The sequence below is a fragment of the Rattus norvegicus genome, chromosome X (genome assembly GCF_021556685.1).
Source record: "Rattus norvegicus strain SHRSP/BbbUtx chromosome X, alternate assembly SHRSP_T2T, whole genome shotgun sequence".
Taxonomy (NCBI): Eukaryota; Metazoa; Chordata; class Mammalia; order Rodentia; family Muridae; genus Rattus; species Rattus norvegicus.
In genome coordinates, this window is record NC_141554.1 from 125,383,781 (window position 1) to 125,394,640 (window position 10,860).

The 10,860-nt window shown below is 43.2% G+C and overlaps 1 pseudogene; it reads left to right on the forward strand.

Moving 5' to 3' along the window:
* Positions 1–1,066: 1,066 nt before the first annotated feature.
* On the forward strand, positions 1,067–2,218 carry Crls1-ps2 (cardiolipin synthase 1, pseudogene 2; annotated as a pseudogene).
* Positions 2,219–10,860: the final 8,642 nt, after the last annotated feature.

Below are 10,860 nucleotides of genomic sequence, written 5' to 3' on the forward strand. Positions count from 1 at the left end.
AAACTGCAAAGCTTCTGTAAGGCAAAGGACACTGTGGTTAGGACAAAACGGCAACCAACAGATCGGGAAAAGATCTTTACCAATCCTAGAACAGATAGAGGCCTTATATCCAAAATATACAAAGAACTCAAGAAGTTAGACCGCAGGGAGACAAATAACCCTATTAAAAATGGGGTTCAGAGCTAAACAAAGAATTCACAGCTGAGGAATGCCGAATGGCTGAGAAACACCTAAAGAAATGTTCAACATCTTTAGTCATAAGGGAAATGCAAATCAAAACAACCCTGAGATTTCTCCTCACACCAGTGAGAATGGCTAAGATCAAAAACTCAGGTGACAGCAGATGCTGGCAAGGATGTGGAGAAAGAGGAACACTCCTCCATAGTTGGTGGGATTGCAAGCTGGTACAACCATTCTGGAAATCAGTCTGGGGGACCCTCAGAAAATTGGACATTGTACTACTTGAGGACCCAGCCATATCACTCCTGGGTATAAACCAAAACGTTGCTCCAACATACAACAAGGACACATGCTCCACTATGTTCACCGCAGCCTTATTTCTAATAGCCAGAAGCTGGAAAGAACCCAGATGCCCTTCAACAGAGGAATGGATACAGAAAATGTGGCACATCTACCCAATGGAGTACTAATCAGCTATTAAAGAAGTGACTTCATGAAATTTTAAACAAAATATCTTCCTGAGTGAGGTAACCCAATCACAAAAAACCATGCATGGTATGCACTCACTGATAAAGCAGTATTAGCCCAAAAGCTCGAATGCTTCACTCCTTCTTAGAAGAGGGAACAAAATATTCACAGGAGGGGATATGGAGACAATGTTTGGAGCAGAGAATGAAGGGTTAGGTGCCATTCAGAGCCTGCCCCACCCCATATGTATACAGCCACCGAAACTAGATAAGATTGATGAAGCTAAGAAGTGTATGCTGGGCCAGTGTGTGGAAATTAGTATGGAGGTATCCATAAGGCTGTGGAACTGCTCGATTTCTATAGAGAAGCTGGCGGCTGGTGCCAGGGGCTTCTGAGTTCTCAAGGAAGCTGCAAGGCCATGTTGGCTTGGCGCGTGGTATGCGGCGCCTGGGGGTCCCTTCGCCTGGCCATCTGGCCTCCCGGGGCGCGGCTCGGCCTAGGCGGCTCCGGCAGGGCCCTGCTGCCACCAGTGAGTTGCTGCCTGGGCTGCCTGGCAGAGCGCTGGCGGCTGCGACCGGCCGCGTTCGCCTTGTGGCTGCCCAGGGCCAGCCTGCGGACCCACTGCTCAGGCGCGGGGAAGTCAGCCCCGGGAGCCCGCCTTTGGAGGAGGTGCAGAGCCCATCATTGGAGGAGGTGCCACTGCGCAGGTCCTCAGTGCCAGGCGCTTCAGGGCACGCGCCACCAGCTCCTATGAAAATCCATGGACAATCCCACATTTGTTGTCAATGATGAGAATTGGCCTGGCCACGGTGTTGGGCTATCTGATTCTTGAAGAAGATTTTAATGCTGCACTAGGTGTTTTTGCTTTAGCCGGGCTAACGGATTTGTTGGATGGATTTATTGCTCGAAACCGGGCCAATCAGAAATCAGCTTTGGGAAGTGCTCTTAATCCACTTGCTGATAAAGTTTTTATCAGCATCTTATATATTAGCTTGACCTATGCAGATCTTATTTCAGTCCCACTCACTTACATGATAATTTCAAGAGACGTATTGTTGATCGCTGTTGTGTTTTATGTCAGATACCGAACTCTGCCAGCACCGCGGACACTAGCTTAGTACTTCAATCCTTGCTATACCCCTGCTAAGTTAAAACCAACATTCAGCAGCAAGGTCAATACAGCAGTCCAGTTAATTTTGGTGGCAGCTTCTCTGGCAACTGCAGTTTTCAATTATGCGGACAGCATTTATCTTCAGATACTATGGTGTTGTACAGCATTCCTACAACTGCATCAGCATACAGTTAGTATCACTGTGGCCAGAAAACTAAAGGGCAAATGACAGGCACCCAGATCCAGCAGCAAGGAAGCGACTTGCGTCATCGGCAGCAGCATCAGCGAAAGCTACTGGACTTGCCTGATCTTGTTGTTCAGCTTGTGAAAGGTCTTGTCAGACAAACCGTGTCTTCAAAACCGAAAAAATGTACGTCGAAAATAAGCTCGATCATGGGCCTATACGGAATTTCCAGTGTATTTTTAAATACAAATGAAAATATAATGAAGAATTTTTAATCTTAGGTTTTTGATTAATTGGTGAGATGGATTATTCCATTTTTTTTAGAAAATTTTTTTTTTTTTTTTGGAGCTGGGGACCGAACCCAGGGCCTTGCGCTTCCTAGGCAAGCGCTCTACCACTGAGCTAAATCCCCAACCCCCTAGAAATGTTTTTAACAAACAGTTGGTAACATGGAAACAAAGGAAAGCAGGAGGGAATCCCCAGATTAGATACATACCGCACACGGCATGGCTATACATGGTTATGCTTGAATTTTTAATCTATAAACATATAACGGTTCATGTGACTAATGCTTGGTCATTTGAAAAGTGAGAGTAGAACTAGCTATGGGTAGTGCAAAGGCATACAGAGCATTAAAATGCAGTAAGTTTTGAAAATAAAAAAGAAAAAAACAAATTGGAAGGCATTGAAGTTCACCAGTAGTCTTCCAGCCTTTCACTACCAAATAGTTTCTGTATCAGGATAACAGATAACACAGCTCAAAAGGGAGACCACAAGTATTAGGCTTCACATCTAAAAGGCAGAGAATTACGTCATGCCTTCTCACTGTTTCTAATGGGATATTTGTATGACACTGGAACCTGTACTCATATGTCATGTAAATAGTATGAGACTTTCTATTTTTCAAAGTTTTTTTTTAACTTTGGGAAATCTTCCATTGTTAACATCATAAAAAAATAAAAAAGCTAGAAGTAAAAAAAAAAAAAAAAAAAAAAAAAAAGAAGTGCAGGCTGACAGGAGCTGGAGCTGGCTGTCTCCTGAGAGACACAGCCAGAGCATGACAAATACAGAGACAAATGCTAGCAGCAAATCACTGAACTGAGTACAGGACCACCTTAGGGAGATTCAGAGGAAGGATTGAAAGAGCTGAAGGAGCTTGCAACCCCATAAGAACAACCTTGCCTGCCAACCAGAGCTTCCAGGGACTAAGCCACTACCTAAAGACTATACATGGACTGACCCTGGGCTCCAACCTCATAGGTAGCAATGAATATCCTAGTAAGATCACCAGTGGAAGGGGAAGCCCTTGGTCCTGCCAAAGTTGGAACACCAGTGCAGGGGAATGTCAGGAGGGGGGGGTGCGGAGAGGTTGTATGGTTGTGGAGGGGAAAAACCTTATAGAAGAGGGGGGGATGAGATAGGGGGCTCATGCCCGGGAATCCTGGAAAATGTAAATAAAAATCCAATAATAAGTTAATAGAATTAATTTTTCTGAAATATATACAAGTTCAGTTTTAAACTTAGAAATTTGGCTTCTGATACAGGAACAATTAAATATATGTAGTACCTATATTTTCATTCATTTTATACATGTCAAAAATTTTCAGTCAACAGAAATTAACATCAATGTCATAGAATAATTTTGACCAAACAAAAGACAAAAAAAACCTCATGATGATAAAAAAGAATATACAAAAAGAAAAGAACATCAATTACATAGTTCATAGGACAAAGCCATTCATATTCTAAGTTAGGCTAGAGATGGAGTACTCTTTCAAACTACGTGGGCTGACTGACTGACCTTCACTTTCTGTCCATCCATGTTCATGTGTTCTGCCAGCTTGTTTCTGTGGATAAAATAAAAGGACAACTATTTAATATTCCATATTATGCAGGAAATAAACTACAGTTTGCATACTCTGTGCATGTTTTTTAAATTTTCTATCTCTTCTGACACCTTCACAATTCCTTTTCAGTAGTTCTCAGACTGGGCATTGTTTAGAAGTGATTTTACCTCTAAAGGAAGTGAGGGAAGGCTGTTGTTAGTGTTCTATATTCTAAAAGGTATTTCTAACATACTCTAGAACAAATAACAAATCCCTACATCTGTCATTCACAACTAAGGCACGGTGTGTGTGTGTGTGTGTGTGTGTGTGTGTGTGTGTGTGTGTGTGTGTGTCTGTGTGTCTGTGTGTGTTTACCCTGTGGCCTAAGGACTCTAGTCAAGGACTGTAATATTAAGCTGTATTCTCATTCTCATTCTCTCTCTCTCTCTCTCTCTCTCTCTCTCTCTCTCTCTCTCTCTCTCCCTCTCCCTCTCCCCCCTCTTCTCCTCTTCCTTCTCCTCCTCTTCTTCTTCCTCCTCCTCCTCCTCCTCCTCCTCCTCCTCCCCCTTCTTCTCCTCCTCCTTCTAGTGAATTACACTACATTATATTCTTCAGGTGAAATCTCAACTTCTCTGAAGCCTAGGTAGCCTGGAAATTTCGATCTCCCTGTATCTGCATCCCATGTAGCTGAGATTATAGACCTGTGCTTCTAGGTCCAGCTAACTATAAACATTTTCTACAGAATGCTCTTTCACCACACCTGTGTGAGAGAACCTCATTCTTTTGAACACGATTTCAATAAAGTCTTATGAAGAAAAATGGCCCCAGAATAGGCAACACACATGCAATTTCAAATTTTCAAAGTTAAAATCTTCTATTAAAGTAAACTATAAAAGTTAAAGGCAATACCAGCAACTAGACAACATATTTAGAAATCAATAACTTATCTAGGTTTAAAATCAAAAGATAGATATAAAGAAATGTTTGATCTAGGAATATAGGTTATGATGGTCATAAACACAAGAGAAGATGCTTAGAGTCACACATAAACAAAGAAATGCAAGTCAAAAACCCAACACTATTTTCCCACTCCCAGAAGGGTGGCAAGTAACACCATCCAGAAAAGAGGAAGTCTTAGTGAGGTACCCAGAGCATTGCACTAATCAAGAAAAAGTGAAATTGTTCAGCCATACGGGAAGAGTGAAGCACTTCTTCCAAACAGTGAACATGAGATTATCACATGATGCCTCATTTCCACCCCTGTGTGTACAAAGGGACCAAAATCCTGGAGTCAAAATAATAGATTTTAACAGCTGGTCAATGGTGGTGCATTCCTTTAATCTCATCTCTCAGGAGGAAGAGGAAGGTGGAGGTCTGAGTTCGAGCCCAGCCTGGTCTACAAAGTGAGTTTCAGAACATCCAGGCTATTATACAGGAAAAGAAAACCTTCTAGAAGGGTAGGGGATATCTTTCCATCTGTATTCACAGCAGCAATGCACAGTTCACATAGAACAAATGCAGAACCCAACTAGCTGTCCCTCCACAAGTGGTGATAAGAGAAAAGGCCTTTCAAAACAATATTCTAAGATTCACTCAATTCAGCTTCGAGAAAACCAAAAGTCTGCTACAGGCTACCACACTGCTGAACTCTAAGGCCATGGAGCAAGTGAAACAAGGCTGGTGGGAGGGGCATGTTTGGAAGAGGTAGATTCTTCATGAGTTCCCTTATGAAGGGACTCATAGAACAAATAGACCGAGAGAAGGAAAAGGCAGACCACAGATAGTTCTGGAGTAAGGAGAAGAAAGCACAGTTATTTAACAGGCAAAGATTTTCATTTGCCAACACAAGTTTCTGGAACCCCATCCCAAAACACCCTGAAAATACCTTAGCTGCAGGATTCTGAACTTCAAACCTAATGGCCTTATTGCTTCTGTGTTTTGGAGCCATAGTTTTAATGAAAAGAATCAAAATGCGTGGCAAGTGAACATTTTAGAGACTTGGTTTTCATCAAAGCTTCATAAAAAATTGACCTTGGTCTTCAAAGGGCATCCTCCTTACCTCCAGGATATAGTTGAGTGGCAGACTTTGTGGACTCAGGGCCAAGAGAGGAAGGAAGTCAACCCTCCTAATGGCAATCTCAGCTACTGGAGAGGCTGAGGCAAGAGGACCACAAGTTCAAGGACGAACTGGGCTACAAAGTTGATTCAAGACCAACCTGCACAACTAGACCCTGATCAAACACACCTAAAAAAGTGACTGACAGTGGCAATGTGTGTGAATCTGACTCCCCATCTCATAGAAAGAAACATTTTTATTGGACTTTTTTATTTATTTACATTTCAAATGTTAACCCCTTTCCCAGTTTCCCGTCCATAAACCCCCTATCCCCTCCCTCCCCCTTTTTTCTATCAGGGTGTTTCCCAACCTAGCCACCCGCCCCCTTCCCACTTCCCCCACCTCCGATATTCCCTACACTGGGGAGTCTGAGCCTTGGCAGAACCAAGGGCTTCTCCTCCCATTGGTGCCCAACAAGGCCATCCTGTACTACATATGCAGCTGGAGCCATGGTTCTGTCCATGTGTACTCTTTGGATGGTGGTTTAGTCTCCTTGGAGCTCTGGTTGGTGGTATTGTTGTTCTTATGGAGTTGCAAAACCCTTCAGCTCCTTCAGTCCTTTCTCTAACTTCTCTAATAGAGACCATGTTCTCAGTTCATGGTTGGCTGTGAGCATTTGCTTCTGTGTTTGTCATGCTCTGGCAGAGCCTCTCAGGAGACAGCTATATCAGGCTCCTGTCAGCATGCACTTCTTGGCATCAGCAATAGTGTCTGGGTTTGGTGGCTGTATGTATATGGGCTGGATCCCCAGGTGGGGCAGGCTCTAAATGGACATCCCTTCCGTCTCTGCTCCAAACTTTGTCTCAATATCCCCTCCTATGAATATTTTTCCCCCTTCTAAGAAGGACTGAATCATCTGCACTTTGGTCATCCTTCTTCTTGATCTTCATGTGGTCTGTGGATTGTATCTTGGATGTAATCTGAGCTTTTGGGGTAATATCCACTTATCAGTGACTACATACCAGCTGTGTTTATCTGTGATTGGGTTACCTCACTCAGGACGATATTTTCTAGTTCCATCCATTTGCCTATGAATTTCATAAAGTCATCCTTTTTGATAGCAGTGTAGTATTCCATTGGGTAGATGTACCCCATTTTCTGTATCCATTCCTCTATTGAAGGTTCTTTCCAGCTCCTGGCATTATAAATAAGGCTGCTATGAACATAGTGGAGCATGAGCCAGAAACTTTTAACAGGGGTATAAGAGGGTCTGGAGAGAGAAAAGGAGCCCAGAGCTCTGAAGAATAGGCCTGGTAAATACCATCTAGGGGCATTTAAGTTCCGAGTTTCTTGGAATACTCTACAGTTTCCTCAGATGCTCAGGTGTGAACTTGGATGTTTCCTGAGGAATCACTACTGAGGAATGACGGCTACTCAGTGGCCATGCTCTCTGCCTCCTGAAGCTCTTCCTCCTGGTGAGTTCCTTGGGTGCGGCTTATGTCACATTTCTTGCAGTTGTCATCGCCTACACAGTACTAATTAGTTCTCAACACACTGCTCAGACAAAATGCCCACAGCTCTTTCGCCATAGTTGTGACAATCCACTGAAATGGCTGCCACTTGTTCAGCCTTTACTATTAATTTCTTCTTCACAGGAGCCCACCCCATCAAATCTAAAGAAAGTACTTGAGGGCCACGGCTGATGCTCTGAAGACGTACGATGGAAGGAGTTTCCGGGGAGCACATTGGGTTCTCCAGAATAAAATTGTTACCCCAAGCTGTACATGTCACTCTGTGATGCACACTGTTCCGTCTGTCTATCTCTGCCATCAGATTTTGGTTTATAGCCCTGAGCACAGCTGGATTAGGCACTCAAGGAGCTTGGTGTGGTTCTAAACATGTGTGTGGATCCGTGCAAGGAGAAGACAGTTGCCAAAGGGGCCACTGCTTTTAGGATGCATTTGACAAATGTACCCCAAGTTGAATCTGAGCTGTGAAACCCGTTTCATTCCAGAGAGGATCTCAAATTAGGGTTGACACTGGTTGTGAGCTGGTTTGTAATCAGAAAGAAAGGAAGGCGCTGTAATGTTCCTTGTCCAAGAAAGTTCTGTACCGTATGCTGAGGAATTTTTTTTTTGATAGACCGTTCAAAGTCCTAACCTATATTATCCATAAGCTTGGAGTTAACTTGACATCATTGTATAAGAGTTTTATTTATTCCATATTTCTGCATGGACACTTGATGAAGAGACAGCCTTGGTTTCATTGATGGCAGGAATAGGTTAGAAAGCCTGATATTGGTGAGTCCCATTATCCCCTTATGATAATTGCTGGGAAAGGCCAAATATTCCAAATTTTTGATAGAGCCATTTTTACCAGAGCCCACACATTATGTCCTGACTAATGGTAATGAAAGCCATCATCCTGGTACTACATGGAGTCTAGCCCTTTTTATTTTCAATGTGTTTGCCTGTTTGTTGTTGTTGTGGACATAACTAGGGAAGGGTGCACATGCCCCAGTGTGTGTGTGTGCAGATGAGAAGACAACTTTGTGGAGGTAGTTCTTTCCCTTCCCCTTAAATTTAATTCTATGGATTAAACTAAGGTCACCAGGTTTGATAACAAGAGCCTTTAGCCACCTCATATTATTTTTGTTCTAGAGTCAGCTGTAAGACCTGGCAACATAGTCTTTTTGGCAGTGCAGATATTACGAAGTGGACATTATTTCTTTCTTGAAGAAAAGCAGTCTCAACTCTATCCACAGGGGCTATAGGGATTGCTCAGTGGTTAGGAGCACTTGGTTCTCCAGTAGACAACTCCAGTTTGATTCTTAGCAACTATGTGATGTTTTGCAAGCATGTATAATAGCAATTTCAGGGAATCCAATGTCCTCTTTTGACCTCTGAGGACATCATATATTCATGTAGTATAGATACATACGTGCGGGAAAACACTCACACGTAAACCAATATGAATAAATCTAATATACATGAAAGTCTTTCCACTTTAAGGACTAAAACAGCAAGAACATATAACCCCATGTTCTATGGTCTCTGGAGTACATGTATATTTCTGTGATGACAACAATGTTTGATGTTGGCCTTCAGGAGAGCTGAGCATCTGATAGATGTCTGTTATGTGTATCTATGTTCTGAGAGGCCCCAAGTCCTTGATGATATCTCAGTACCACAGAAGAAGATGAAATAGTCTGCATCCTAACATCTGCCAACTAGCTGTGCATCTGCCCCTTGTCACTCCTCATTAGTGATACTTTACTCTCATTTAGGAGACTGGAGAGGCCTTATAATGTAGTTCTGATTGAACATCATAGGTGTTGGGAAAAGACCTTCTTCACAAAACTCACCTTTGTGTGAAGACAATGAAGTGCAGGAGAGCGTTCAAGTGTAAAGTTTTCTCTAAATGTGCCTAAGACATCAATTTTCTTATAAAAAATACAGAAAATTAAAAGGTGCCTGTACAGAAGTATATGAAAAATCCTCCAGCTGAGACTCCTCCAAGCCACGAGGAAACATTTTCTAATACTAATGAGCCTCCAAGAAGAAAGCGTCCACATATGCTACCTGCAGTTAGAGCATGGGAGCCAGATCAGATGGAGCATTGGAGCTTGGCTGGATGGAATATTGGAGCAAGTGTCAAAAGCCAGCTCAGCATCCAGGGAAACTGAGGAAGGCAGCAAGATGTGGCATTGATGATTGGGGTCAGTGCTGATAGCAGCCAATGGGGGCACTGCTGACAGCGACATTAGCATTACTAGTGCTGATGAGAGCAAAATATAATTATCTGGGGTTGGCATTCTTGACTACCTGTGACAAAAATCTGAACTCTTTTAACTGTTTAGGGACCAGTGAGAAAGAAAGGGAAAGAGAAAATCATATTCAATCTCTCTCTCTCTCTCTCTCTCTCTCTCTCTCTCTCTCTCTCTCTCTCTCTCTCTCTCTGTCTCCACCACCTATGGTTTTTTAAGATAGGGTTTCTCTGTATAGCCCTAACTATCCTGAAACTCACTCTGTAGTCCAGGCTGGCCTCAAATCCAGAGACCCACCTGGTTTTGCCTCCCAAGTGCTATGATGAAAGGCATGTGTAACCACCACTGCCTGGCCATCAATAATTCTTTTGATTTGGGGAAATCATCTTCTGCCTCTCCCCTGGTTTCTATGTCTTCCATAGAAGACCTTTGAAGGTCTTTCCTAGCTAGAAGGGGCTATCAAACATCTCATTCTGAAAAGATCCCCTGCTCTGGTTAGTGACAGCAGCAGAAAATGCGGTCATCAGGGAGCCCCGATGTTTAGAACCCTTGGATATGCCAGACCGTAAGTGGCTCTGGTATCAGGTGGGGGCCTCACATACATTCCTCCCTATCTTACCTACAGTTGGCACTTGTTTGGAGTATGCCTTGGTGGTTACAGGAAGGGCATTGCAGGGGCCTCACTTAGCTTGTGTGCAGTGTTTTAGCTGCAGTTTACTGCAGTCCACTTGCAATCGCCTTCCTGGAGCAGCCACTTAAGCCAGATCATGGCACTCTACCACCGTCCCTACTTCTGCTCCAGGCTATTTCCCTTCTAAAAGGTACTGTGGACAAGCAGCTATCTCTTACCACCTGCTTTGCTCCTGTCCAGCCGTCAAATTGTGACCCCCATCTCATCTCCTGTCCACTAGCTACTGTTAATTGTATAGTTTCATGTTTAATGTATTGTTCTTAGAACCATATTATTGCTTCCACTTGCATTGCCATCTTCATGGCCTCATTCTCCTGACATTTCCATTCCTTGATATGAAATGGACTCCACGAACAGCAGGCTAAGTCACTGACATCCTAGTCCCAAGTTGAGTGGTGTCGAAGAGTGAAAAGGGTTACATGCTGACTCAGCAGGTTATAGAGGAACCTCCCTGGTGGTTTGAATAAGAATGCTCCTCATAGGTTCATATATTTTAATGCTTAGTCATCGGGGGGTGGTATTATTTGAGAAGAATTAGAAGGACTGGCAAGTGTGGCTTTGTTGGAGGGAGTGTGTAA